General features: G+C 44.2%; 1 long non-coding RNA gene across 1 annotated transcript; it reads right to left on the reverse strand.

Annotated features, from left to right (window-relative positions):
• Nucleotides 1-9,036: 9,036 nt before the first annotated feature.
• On the reverse strand, nt 9,037-13,196 carry LOC122430171. Its single transcript, XR_006266252.1, has 3 exons — nt 13,076-13,196; nt 12,625-12,737; nt 9,037-9,339 (listed from the first exon to the last, which is right to left on the reverse strand). It is a non-coding gene; the product is annotated as an uncharacterized LOC122430171 (long non-coding RNA).
• Between the last annotated feature and the right edge of the window lie 363 nt (nt 13,197-13,559).

Raw genomic sequence — 13,559 nt, forward strand, 5'->3', positions numbered from 1 at the left:
TGCACCTCTTGACTGAGTGACCACCCCTCCAACCCAGTGTGACCGTTGGGGGTGTTGGAGAAGGGTCTCAGGTGGAGAGGATGGGAGGAGCTTTTCTTTTATTTGGTTAAGATCTCCGGACACTTGACATCTCACAGATTTCTTTTCCATCTTCTCACTGGGAATTTCTCCCAGCAGCCTGCTCTGGATCCTGCCCATTTCCTAGACTCTTGTTCTGTTCCCAGCTGTGGGGGGAGGGTATGCGTGTTCAATACTATTCTTTTATTAACATCAGTCCTGCTGCAAGGGTGAGGCTATGTTTTTGGATGTGGTAGCAAAGCTCTATATCCCAGTCCAAACATCTCACTCCACCCACCAACTGATAGTTGAACCCCCACCATTAACAGTTGCTTCCTTTAAGGCTATCTCTACGTCAAATTGCATACTTCCTTGGGAAGGGAACCCCTTTATTGTGAACAAAAAATCTGACAGCAGATAATAGATAAAGGAACAACTAGGGTGGGAGTTGCATGCTAGCCAGGATTCCAAGGCTCAGGGAGGGGTTGGGGACAATAGGTTCATAGAGAAGATAGACACACTTCATAGCTTTCCTCTGCTTCTCATTAAGTCTTTAGACCATGGGAGAATGATAACCCAAAATGGTCTTCTCTGATCTAGAAGAAAAGGAAGCTTCCAAATTCTCATGGTCATGACCATTATCATCAATAGCCTCATACAGACATGGCCTATCAATGATGCTACAAAGAAACTTAACACATGGCTCTTGCCCTTAAGATGCTCACAGCCTGGTGTGGGGCACCCAGCTTACCCGAGTGACTAACGAAGAGCCTCTGAAAGTCTTATAGAAAGGGCTTACACGGCCAAGTGTTATCTTAGGGGTATTAGCCAGGTGGCTGATCAAGGAGGATTTGAGGCAGGGAAGAGGGAATGGTTAAGATCTTAGGGAGCCCTTACCCTTATGCAGTTGAGAGCAGGAGAGGCCTCAGTTATGCAGACAGTGGTGAGAACATGAAGTCTGGGACTTACAGAGGGGCATTTTGGAAAATGACTCTCCAGGACTCAGCTACGGGGTGGATGGGAGTCGCAGGAATTGAGTGTGAGTCCAAGGTTCAGAGCCTGGGTACCTGGGTGATGGTGGTATTACTGGCGGTGGAAGGGAAGGTCTGGAGGAGCTGTGTTTGGACGGAAGGTGAGTTCTATTTTAGCATGTTGCATTTGAGGACACCATTTCCCACAGGAGAGGACAAAACATACATATATAAAGTGCAACTTCTTCTTAAAGACCTTGCACATATATCAGTCCTTCACCGTGGTAAATACAAGAAGCTAGACATTTTTCCCCAAAACTTGCCTTTGATCAAAATGTTTTAGCTATTTGTGGAATAGTTCCTGGGTGTCCACATAGCACCTGGCCCAGTCTTGTGAAGGGGCATTGGGTTTATGTAGACTGTTGGGTTTATGCCTTCGGGGAGCTTACTATCTAATTCTGGTGACATAAAACTCATAAAAAGACTACCTGTACCTATGGCTTCTCCTCATACTGAGAGTATGAGTTGTCTATTGCTCTCTAACAAGCAACCACTGATTTAGTGTTAATACCTTAAAGCAACATCCAATTATTAGCTCATAGCTCTGTAAGTCAGGAGTTTGGCATGGCTGGCTGGGTTCTTTGCTTAGGGTACTGCAAGGTTGAAATCAAGGTGTTGGCTGGACTGAGATTTTATCTGGAGGCTCTGGGGGAAAATCTACATTCAGTCTCATTCTTATTGTTGGCAGAATTTGGTTCTTTGTCACTGTAGGACTGTGATTCCATTTCCTTGTTGGCAGTCAGCCAGGGATGGTGTTTTGAGCTCCTAAAGGCTGCCTGTATTCCTTGCCATGTGGGCCCCTCCATATTGAAGCCAGCAATGGAACATTAATGCCTCATGCCTTAAATCTCTGACTTCTTTGACCAGCCAAACAAAGCTCTGCTTTTTCCCCCCATTCTTTTTATTGTGGTAGATTACACATAAAATTTACCATGTTAAGCATTTACAATTGTACAGTTCAGCTGTGTTAAATACATTCACAATGTTGTGTAAACATCCTCACTGTATGCTTCCAGAATTCTTTCATCTTGTAAAACCGAAACTGTATCCCCATGAAACAATAATTCTTCATCCTCCCCTCCCCCTGGCCCTTGGCCACTACCATTCTACTTTTTGGTTTTACGATTTAAAAAAAAATTTTTTTTGCCATACCCCATGGCATGTGGGACCTTAGTTCCCCAACCAGGGATCGAACCTGCACCCCCTGCATTGGAAGGCGGAGTCTTAACCCCTGGGCCCTCAGGGAAGTCCCTTGCCTGTATGATTTTGACTACTCTAAGTACTACATATACTTGGAGTCATATAGTACTTGCCTTTTTGTGACTGGCTTATTTTACTAAGCATAATGTCCTCAAGGTTCATCCATGTTGTAGCATATTAAAGGATTTTGATATCCTGAATGATAGTGCATTATATATTTATACCACATTTTGCTTATCCATTCATCTACTGATGGACACATTGGTTACTTCCATGTTTTTTAGCTATTGTGAATAATGCTGCTATAAACACAGTATACAAATATTTCTTTGAGACCCTGCTTTCAATTCTTTTGGGTATATGCCCAGACATAGAATTTCTGGATCATATAATAATTCTGTTTTTAATCTCTTGAGGAATCTCCATACTGTGTTCCACAGTGGCTGTTATTGTTTTACATTCCCCCCAACTGTGCATAAGGTTCCAATTTCTCTATGTCCTCATGAGCACTTATTATTTTCTGTTTTTTAAAAAAAATTATTTATTTTTTTAATTGAAGGATTAATTTTTACAGAATTGTGTTGGTTTCTGCCAAACATCAACATGAATCGGCTGTAGATATACAAATGTCCCCTCCCTCTTGAACCTCCCTCCCACCTTTTTATGAAATAGCCATCCTGATGGATGTATAGTGGTATCTCACTGTAGTTTTGATTTACATTTCCCTAATGAATAGTGATGTTGAACACCTTTTCATATGCTCCTAGGCCATTTGTGTATCTTTGGAGAAATGTCTCTTCAAGTTTTTGCCCATTTTTGAATTGGGCTCTTGGTTTTTCATTGTTGAGAAAACTACTTTTAAAAGGTTCGTGTTCAAACTGAGTGAAGTAAGTCAAAGACAAATATCATATGATAGCGCTTATACATGGAATCTTTAAAAAAAATAGGTGCAAATGAACCTATTTACAAATCAGAAATAGGGTCACAGATGTAGAAAACATACTTATGGTTACCAAGGGGTGGGGGAGGAAGACATGAATTGGGAGATTGGGACTGACATATAACGTATGTGTGTGCTAAGTTGCTGCAGCTGTGTCTGACTCTGCAACATTATGGAGCCCACCAGGCTCCTCTGTCCATGGAATTCTCCAGGCAAGAATACAGGAGTGGGTTGCCGTACCCTCCTCCAGGAGGATCCTGACCCAGGGATCGAATCTTATGTCTCCTGCACTGACAGATGGGCTCTTTACCACTAATGCCACTTGGGGAAGCCTGACTTACATACACTGCGTGTGCATGCTTAGTTGCTCAGTCATGTCCTACTCTTTGCAACCCCATGGACTGTACTCCACCAGGCTCCTCTGTCCACGGGATTCTCCAGGCAAGAATACTGGAGTTGGTTGCCATGCCCTCCTCCAGGCATATACACGTGACTGATATATAAAATAGATAACTAATAAGAACCTACTGTATAGCACACGGAACTCTACTCAATACTTTGTAATGACCTGTATGGGAAAGGATCTAAAAAACGAGTAGATATATATATATGTATACCTGATTCCCTTTGCTGTAGATTAGAAACTAACACAACACTGTAAATCAACCATACTCCAATAAAAATAAAATTTAGAAAAACATTCATGTGACTAGGTCCAGCTCACTGGGACAGCCTCTCATTTCAAGAGTCAACCATGCCATGTAATAGAACCTAATCGAGTGAGAGCTGTCCGGGGATTGCTGTGTGCACAGCAGCTGAGGAATCCTGGGAGGCCATCCCAGAGTTCTCCCTACCACACTCGGAATTAAATACGAAGTTTTTACAGCACCAATTAGACTTCACATGCTCCGACCCCCTAGCTTCCTCTCTCGCCAGCCATTTAGACATTCTCACTTTCCCTCAAAAAGAAGCAAGTTCCAACTTCAGGTACTTCAGGCATGCTGCTCTCTCAGACATTTTGTGGCCTCCCATATTTCTTCCATACCTCTGTTCAAAGCTGGCTGTTTGCTGAGCCCATTTGAAATAGAAATTGTCCCATTCAGCCTGTTCAGTTTCTGTCCCCTCATCTTATTATATTTTTCTGCTTAGCGTTTGTTACTACCTGACATTTGATACATGTATCTGCATACTTATGCATCGCCTTGTGTCCTTCAACTAGAAGTCTGCTCACTGGGGCGTTAACTTTGTTTTATTTGCTGTTCTATCTCCAGCGCCTAGAATAGTGTTCAACACTTTCAGGGACTCAATATTTGCTGTATGAATGACTGGATGTGTTTTCATACCTCTTGAGAGCTTTTGAAATGGAAATTTTATTCCAGAGCACAAAACAGATGAAAAATCGTTCTTGTATTATTTTTGTTTTAAATTTTTAAAAAATTAATTAATTAATTAATTTGGCAGTGCTGGCTCCTACTTGCGGGACATGGGCACTTGCGTCTACATTGCAGCATGTGGGACCTTTCAGTTGCAGCATGCAAACTCTTAGTTGCGGTGTGTGAGATCTAGTTTCCTGAACAGGGAATCCAACCTGGGCTCCATGCGTTGGGAGTGTGGAGGCTTAGCCACTGGATTACCAAAGAAGTCCTTGTTTTACAGTTTAAAAATTTTAATGACTTTGAAAACTTTTATTTTACTTTTTTTCTGCACGTGCTTCACAGTTTCAGGATCTTAGTTCCCTGATCAGGGACTGAACTTGGGTGACAGCAGTGAAAGCATTAAGTCTAACCCTCTGGACGACCAGGGAATTCCCGAACTTAAAAAATTTTAACTAGAGCAAATTAAGCACAAAGTAGCAGAAGAAAGGAAATAATAAAGATCAGAGAAAAATTAATGAAGCAGAAAACATATAGAAGATTGGAGATCAATGAAACCAAAAACCATTTTTTAAGATCAAATGAAATGAATAAACATCTAGTCAGATTGAGCAGAAAAAAAGAGAAAAGACACAGATTACCAGTATCAAGAATTAAAGGGGTGACTTCACTATAGATTTTACAGACACTTAAAAGATAATAAGAAAATATTATAAATAGTTTTACTCTAATAATTTCCATAACTTAGGTAAAGTAAACAAATTCCTTGAAGACACGAACTATGGAAGTTTACTCAAGAAGAAACAGATAATCTGAATAGACCTACATCAATTTTTTAAAAAATTGGATTTGTTGTTGAAACCTCTCCCACAAAAAAAACTCCAGGCCCAGATGACTTTACTGATGAAGTTTGCCAAACATTTAAGGAAAAAAAAAATATCAATTCTACACAAGTTTTCTAGAAAAGTAAAAGGAGGGAAATCTCAACTCATTCTATGAGGCCAACACTACTCTGATATCAAAACCAGACAAAGATATTACAAGAATGCAAAGTTATAGACCAGTACCCCTCATGAGTGTTGATGCAGAAATTATTAACAAAACCTTTGTAAATCGAATTTAACTCTATCTTTATAGATACGATAACACATCGTGGCCAAGTGAGATTTATCCTAGGAATGAAGCTTGGTAACATTTTAAAAAAATCAATGTAATTCATTGTACTACCTAGTTAAAAAAGAAAAAAAAAATGACCATCTTAATATATGTAGAAGAAGCATTTGACAAGATTCAATAACCATTACTGATAAAAGAATTTCAACAAACCAGGAATAGAAAAGAACTTCCACAACCTGATAAAGAGCCTGTACAAAAAAAACCTGTGATGGTAAAAGATTGAATGTTTTTTTCCTCTAAGATCAGGAATAAGACAAGTATGTCTACTCTTACTGCTTCTATTCCACGTTGTACCAGAGGTTCTAACAGTACAATAAGCCAATAAAAATAGATACAAGGCATTCAGATGGGAAAGGAAGAAGTAAAATTGTCATTATTTGCTGACAACATGATTATCCATGTAGAAACTCTGATGGAATATACAAAGAAGCTGCTAGAACTAATAAATGGATTTAGTAAGGTTGCAAGATACAAGCTAAATATACAAAAATCACTTGTATTTCTGTATATTAGTAATGAACAATTGGAAATTGAAATTTAAAATAATACTTTAAAAATGATTATCCATTGCACTGGAATCTCAGAAGTTCTTCAATTCTTTTTTAGAGTATGTCATTGATGATGTCTTTCCTTTAGTTTCTCTGTTTCTCCAACTATTTGGATGTTCTCTTGTTATTTGGTTAATATTGCCTGATCTGGTCCCCCAATTTTATTGCACAGTCATTCAAAATTTTCCATCCTTTTGTTATAGTCCCTCCACTTTATAGACATTTTCTTAGCTTTGTTTTCTAAACTTCTACTGAGTTTGTTTTTTATTTCTGCTATGACATGTTTGATTTTTAAGATCTCATGTTCTCTTTTTAGAAAACACTATTCTATTTTTGTTTAATTTTTGCAATATGTTTTCCTTATCATGCTCAGGATATAATGATAATGTTATTTTTTAAGCTTTCTTCTTTCTACATAGGCTCAGCTTCCTCCAAGTCATAGCTTTCCTCAGATGTGCCGTAAGCCTTGCTTGTCTGCTTATTGTTAAATATAAGGTTCTGAAAAGCTGGTTGGAAGTTCTTCTGTGTGTATGTGTGCGTGGCCTGTTGTCTGTGAGCCTCACACTAGGGTGATCTGGTTGGAATATTTCATTTTGAAGCCTCTGATGTTAATATCCTTGGTCTTTTCTTCCTTTCAGGTTGTTCAGATTTCCCAGAGGTACACCCTCCAGCTTCCATCCTGGAGGACAATGGCCAGTGTTCTGGGAATTCCAGTGGATAAGAGGACCCAGGTCTCAGCATCCACTACATGAACATTTTCAGTGAGATACTCCTTCCTTCAGTGTTTCCTGGAATTTCCTTGTCAGAGACCTGTTTTCCCCTCACCAGGGAACCGCTTTAATCCTTTGGCTATAATTCGGTAGGGGAAGAATCTGAGGATCTGATTGCTTTTAATTAATTAATTAATTATTTCATTTATTATTTAAAAAAATGTTTATTTGACTGTCCTGGGTCGGGTCTTAATTGTGGCATGTAAACTCCTTAGTTGTGGCATTCTGGGTGTAGTTCCTACCAGGGATCAAACCTAGGTCCTCCGCATTGGGAGCTTGGAGTCTTAACCACTAGAGCACCAGGGAAGTCCCTCTGACTGCTTTTAAAAAACACATTCCCAGTCCTCTTTATTTACTCAGTCTACTTCGTGCTCACTTCCCCGGGGAAGTGGTGTCAGCACTTCCTGAGCCCTTGGGGGATTCCGGGGTATAGGTTAGGTGGTAATGGTTTTCATCACCACCTGTTTCATATGCGTTACTCTTCTTCCACCTGCTTTATAGCTTCCAAAATTTTGTTGCTGTTCTCTCCCATTCTTCCTGTCCTTGTGGGTATATACCTTAAGAAGCAAAATCATGAAAGAAAAGTTTAGAAAGCCTTTCACTTTGATTTAGTAGAGTTTCAGGAAAGAGCAAAAGTGGATGCAGGTGTTCAGGCTGGCATCTTTTCCTAGAAGTTCCTTTAATCCATTATTAGAGGCTTTTATTATTACCAGTTCCACATAATCATAGGCCATGTATGTTCTGCTCAGGAGTTAACTTGTACATTCCAAGAGGACAGAAATTGTGTCAGTCTGTTTTACCATAGTATTTCATCCAGGGGTTGATATGTAAGAAAGTATCAAGAAATATTTACTAAATTTATGAATCAGCAAATGAACAAATGAAGTGCCTTCAGAACCTTTATTCCATTCAAAATTTTCCTCAGTGATATCAGGATTTCATCCTTGGGAACTGAGTAGTATGTGGAAATAGCCAAAAGTTATTTAATGCCAAGATGTGTGACCCAGAAGAGTGAACAAACTGAACAGGTAATAACAACACCTTTTTTTTTTTTTTTTTTGGCTCAAGACAAGGTGTGGCACCAAATTATGAGATTGATTTCCTTGTTTGGTGTACAATGAAGTCTGAGGTCAATTCACAAAAAGAAATAGAGTCCACAGGGTTTTGAGCAAACTTGATTTTGTTGGCCAAGGTATGTAAAGCTCCATTTTGAGGATATATAGGATTTTGCAGGTCGTCTGGAAGCAAATGTTATACGATTTGGGGCAAGCTGTGTATGTGGCAGAAGGTTTTGCCTTCCAAGTCAGAAAAAACAAAGTTGGACAGAAAGAAAAGGTCTTACTACCTCTTGGCCGTGCAGTTCAAAGATGATTCTAAATCTTTGGGGGCTGAGGTGTGATCGGCCAGGCAAGAGAGTGCAGAAGGCAGCTTTCTGGGAACACACATCCTAGTAGACAGGAGGGAAGGGGCGCTGGGAGAAGCTGCTTCCCTGTGGCCAGAGTGGCGTCAGCAACTGGGAACCTCTACCCTACTCAAAATGACACCACTGTGGCCTGACATGTTTATAAGCACTCACTCCATGCCAACCCCTGTGCTTTATTTTTTAAAATATTTCTTTATTTATTTGGCTTTATCAGGGCTTAGTTGTGGCGTGCAGGCTCAGTAGTTGTGGATCGAGGGCACAGTTGCTCCGTGGCATGTGGGATCTTAGTCTCCTGCATTGACAGGTGGATTCTTAACCACTGGACCGCCATGCAAGTCCCCCCTGTGCTTTATGTATACACGTCACCTCATTAGGTTCTTGCCATAGTTCTGCGGTAGTGTTATTAGCTCCATTTTCTTGTTTAAAATAGTTTCTTTCTTTCTTTTTTTATTTTTGGCTGTGCTGGGTCTTCGTTGCTGCGAGGGCTTTTCTCTAGTTTTGGAGAGCAGGGGCTACTTGCTAGTTGCTAGGCTTGGGCTTCTCTTGCTGCCCAGCACAGGCTCCAGGGTGCACGGGCTTCAGTAGTTGCAGCTCTCAGGCCTTAGAACACAGGCTCAGTAATTGTGGCACATGAGCACGGGCCCAGCTGCTCAGTGGCTTGTGGAATCTCCCTTGACCAGGGACTGAACGCATGTCTCCCACACTGCCAGGCGGACTCTCCACCACTCTGCCGCCAGGAAAGCCCTATCCCCATTTTCTAGGTAAGAAAGCAGAGTCAGAAGGAGAGGAATGTAGTGTAGACATTCCAAGGTGATCCAGTCCTGGAACGACAAAAGGAAGATGGCAAAAGAGAACAGAGCCACTTGACCAAATTTTACTGTAACAGCTGGGGATCCATGGGGGTATGTGTGAAAACCAGTCAGTGAAAGGTTTTCTGGTGATTACTCCATGTGTAATGGAGTAATTTGCTGACTGGCCAATGTTGCCCATTTAATTATCAAAAAGTTGCTAAATTGATGATCAAAAAAGGGAAAGTTAAGTTTCTCCTACAGACAAAATAGAACTAGGATCAACTTGAACATTCTGGTGATCAAGGTCAGTGATTTTTCTGGGACAAATATTTTTTCAACTTCATTTGCTATTTTTTTTTTTCCTAGAACCATAGTGAGTAAGGCAACACCTGAGCTCTTTGGCCTCACTCTGGTGTGGGATCAGGAGCCCCCACTGGACTCTGGTTTGAAACCCTGAAAGCATTTGACTGAAGTTCTGATATCATTGTCAGTTCAGTTCAGTTCAGTCGCTCAGTTGTGTCCGACTCTTTGCGACCCCATGAACTGCAGCACGCCAGGCCCCCTGTCCATCACCAACTCCCGGAGTTCACCCAAACCCATGTCCATCAAGTCGGTGATGCCATCCTACCATCTCATCCTCTGTTGTCCCCTTCTCCTCCTGCCCTCAGTCTTTCCCAGCATCAGGGTCTTTTCAAATGAGTCAGCTCTTCGCATCAGGTGGCCAAAGTATTGGAGTTTCAGCTTCAACATCAGTCCTTCCAATGAACACCCAGGACTGATCTCCTTTAGGATGGACTGGTTGGATCTCCTTGCAGTCCAAGGGACTCTCAAGAATCTTCTCCAACACCACAGTTCAAAAGCATCAATTCTCTGGCACTCAGCTTTCTTTATCATTTTGCTTTCCTGTTATTTCCTTCTTAGAGTATGAAAAGGAAATTCTGGTTTTCAGTTCATTCTTTTATTCAAACCATAGTGGTTTGCACTCTTAAGAGTGCAGGTTTTGGGGCCAGACAGTTTAAATCCCAGCCCTGTTGTTTATTTGCGGTTTGACCTTGGGCAAGTTACTTAAACTCTCCAAACTGTAGTTTTACAGTGATAATTTACAGGGATTAATTAGCTCATGTAAGGCACGCAGTAGGAATGCCGTCAAAGGCAGTATTTACCATTATCATCGTCTTCATTCACAAAGAGCCTACGCGTTGCTCCCTACACCTACAGGCTTGTATTAGTCCTTGGGCTGGGGTCGGGGAGATACAGACCACTGAAAAGTGCAGCCGCTCCTGTATAAGTGTGCTTGGAGAGAGTTCATCCTTACACACACACCCCAGAGAGTTAAATGCATTCAACAGCACACTGAGGCTGGCATGAGAGGTATAGACAGTTTATGCTGTAAGGGCTTTGGGGAGACCACTGAACAAAAGTGGTTCTGAAAGTCTTGTTTTAAGAGATGCATTTTCATGACTGATGGAGCAGAGACCAGGAGGAAGAAACAAGCAATGTGCGTGTTTGGGGCTATCAGAAGACTTGTTTGGCTGGAATGGGACCTATACATAGGGCGACAGTGGGAAATAAGGCTGCAACATAAGCTGAAGCTACATACATAATAATATTATTGACAATGGGAATAGCAATCACCATTCATTTAGTTTCTACTGTGTGCAGGCCAGGTGCTTATGCTTCATCCTTTGCATATATTTTCTCATTCAATTCTTGCTATAACCCTGGGGTATGGGTATTATTATTACAAGTTTTCAAGGAAACAGAACTTTAGAGAGGTTGGGTAACTTGCCCAAGGACTCACAGCTAAAAATCAGCAGACCCACAATCTGGATGCACAAATATACATGCAGACAGTGATATAGACAGATAGACACAGGGACCTACGCTCAGTTAACAAACAGCTGTGTCCATCCTCATCCCCGCCCCTCTCGCTGAGTTGGGGGTTAGCTCTTTCCTTTGAGGGATCCAGTGTGAAAAAGGGACCCTTCTGCTTCCCCACCCCACTTCTGCCTCCCATATGCCTGTGGCTTTAGTCCCCAGGACAGGCAGCCCAGAGGGCAGGGCTGGGACTAAGATGAGGGGAACGAGGGTGCAGAATTTACGGAGGCACTCACGGTCAGGGCCAGCCCTGCACTTGACAATGAGCCCCTCCTTAAACTGTGCCCTTGTTGCCTCACCCTAGTTCTGATCCTGGGGAGGGTCGGAGGAGCTTTGCAGCTTTGCTCTGTGGGCCAAGAAGCCCCTTGTTATTCCCAGATCAGGGAATAACCAGAAATTCCCAGGGCTCAGGGCACAGCTCTCCTTTCTGTTCCCAGATGAATAGCAGAATAATCTCGGATCGGTCCCAGATAATCTTTCCTCTGATTATACTCATCCTTCTTCAGCATCCCCCACAGCCTGCTTGTGCCTGCCTCCTCCGAGCAGCGCCCCTCCCAGACCTGGCCCACACTCTCCTGCCCCTAGGTGGTGAGTTTGGCTGCCCAGCCTTCAGCGTGGGCCCCTTTCCCCCAGGGGCAGGGGAGTGGGGACGGCTGGTTGGTCCCAGGGGCCTGTGCGGAGGGCCACCGGGGTATGCCCCAAGGGCGGGAAGTCCAGCACTGCTCTCCCTCGCCCTCTAGAGGCTCAGGGTGGGTGAGGCACGCAGGAGGGGTCCTGGTTGAGGAGGGGGTCCTGGGTTTCCAAGGATGTCCGGAAGGTGTCCGCAATCAGACCACAGCTTCATCTGAAGCCTGCTGCTGGAAGTGCCCAGTGGGGTTGCACTGTCGGCTCAGGCAGAAGGGGGTTCAGGGCCCCCCACCTCTGTCTGGGTCAGAGACAGCCAGAGATGGGGCTCCCTCGTCAGCACTCAGCCAGCTCATCAGGATAACCCTGCTTCTCACCTTCCCTGTGGGCAGCTTCTAGGAGGCTGGAGGCTGCCTCTGCCAGCCCTGGGCTGCATGGCTGCATGGGGGACACCTGTGTCCCTGTCCTCTGACAACCAGGAATCCCCAGAAGAGCCTTAGGCCAGGAGCGGAGGTGGGGTGAGGGGTGTGTCCCCAGGTAATTTTGTAGGGAGAGACCTGGGAAGGTGGTGGTGGTGGGGGGAAAATCTTCAATTCCTCCTGCTTTGGTAGAAGAGACAGAGAAGAAGGAGGATGGTGATGTGGAGAAGGCCTGGGAGGGTAGGGGTGGGCTGGACAGAGGTATGGAGTTACTTTAATAAATCTTTCTAGGCCGGAAGATTGGCTGCTGGGGACCTGGGCTTCCAGAGGGGGCTGGATGACTGACCAGCCTCCTTGAAACACACATGCACCACATCTGTGCTCATCGGCTCACCTGGACGCCATCCACATACCCCGGCCTCACCTCAGATTGTTCATTGTTTGGCTGAGGTGTTTGCAGGGCCCGGCCGCACAGTCTTGCTCAAACTTCTCCTTACCCGGTCCTCACTGCAGCAAAAAAAGATGGATAGAGGAAAAAAAGGGACTTCATGGGTGGTTTTTCAGCCTCCATCCCCTCAGGAGACCAGAGATGCCAGGTTTGGGACACAGGTGGAGGGGCTTTGGAATGAGTCTCAAAATTTCCCCACCTGCCCGAGGGCCGGGCCAGGAGGAGAGCGAGGGCAGACCTTCTCCTAGAGTCTGGCCAGCTGCCCCCAGGGGAGGGGTGGGCATGACACCCAGAGGAAAGGCAGAGCTGGCCTGAAGTCCTGCAGTCTCGGGGGAAGGAAGGGCCCCTTGTGCTCAATCTGCCCTGGGGACACCCCCAGCCTTCCCCTCCCTAGTACCTGGGCCCGGGCTGGGCAGGCGTCACTCTACTTCTCAAACAGTGGCTCTGGGCTCCCCTGCCCAAGCTGCAGTCACAGCGGAGGGGCAGGCTCTGCCCCAGTGAGGTTCTGTTGAGCCTGGAGTAAGGCTGGGGTGCCTGGGCAGGGAGCCCTGGGCTGAGGCTCCCTCTCACCCCCTCCCACCAGAGAAGGGTCTTTTTCTCTGTTTCCCACAAATACTTGCTTCGCCACTTGACAGCTTTGTCATTCCATTCCCTGCTGCCCTGCGCTCGGCTCTACCACACCCCTGACAAATTCCTTGCTCCACTTCAGCTCCAAGATTGGAGGGCACGGGTACCCCACCCAGCTCCTCTCCTAAAAGGTTGGAGGTGGGGATGGGAGCTAACACCTTGTCTTCCTCTCCTCTTGTCTCTCCTCTTCTCTCCTACTCCCTGGCATTTCACCCAGGCTACCAATCAGCGGGAAGTCTCAAGATAGACCTCCC

The sequence above is a fragment of the Cervus canadensis genome, chromosome 28 (assembly GCF_019320065.1).
Source record: "Cervus canadensis isolate Bull #8, Minnesota chromosome 28, ASM1932006v1, whole genome shotgun sequence".
NCBI classification, from domain to species: domain Eukaryota; kingdom Metazoa; phylum Chordata; class Mammalia; order Artiodactyla; family Cervidae; genus Cervus; species Cervus canadensis.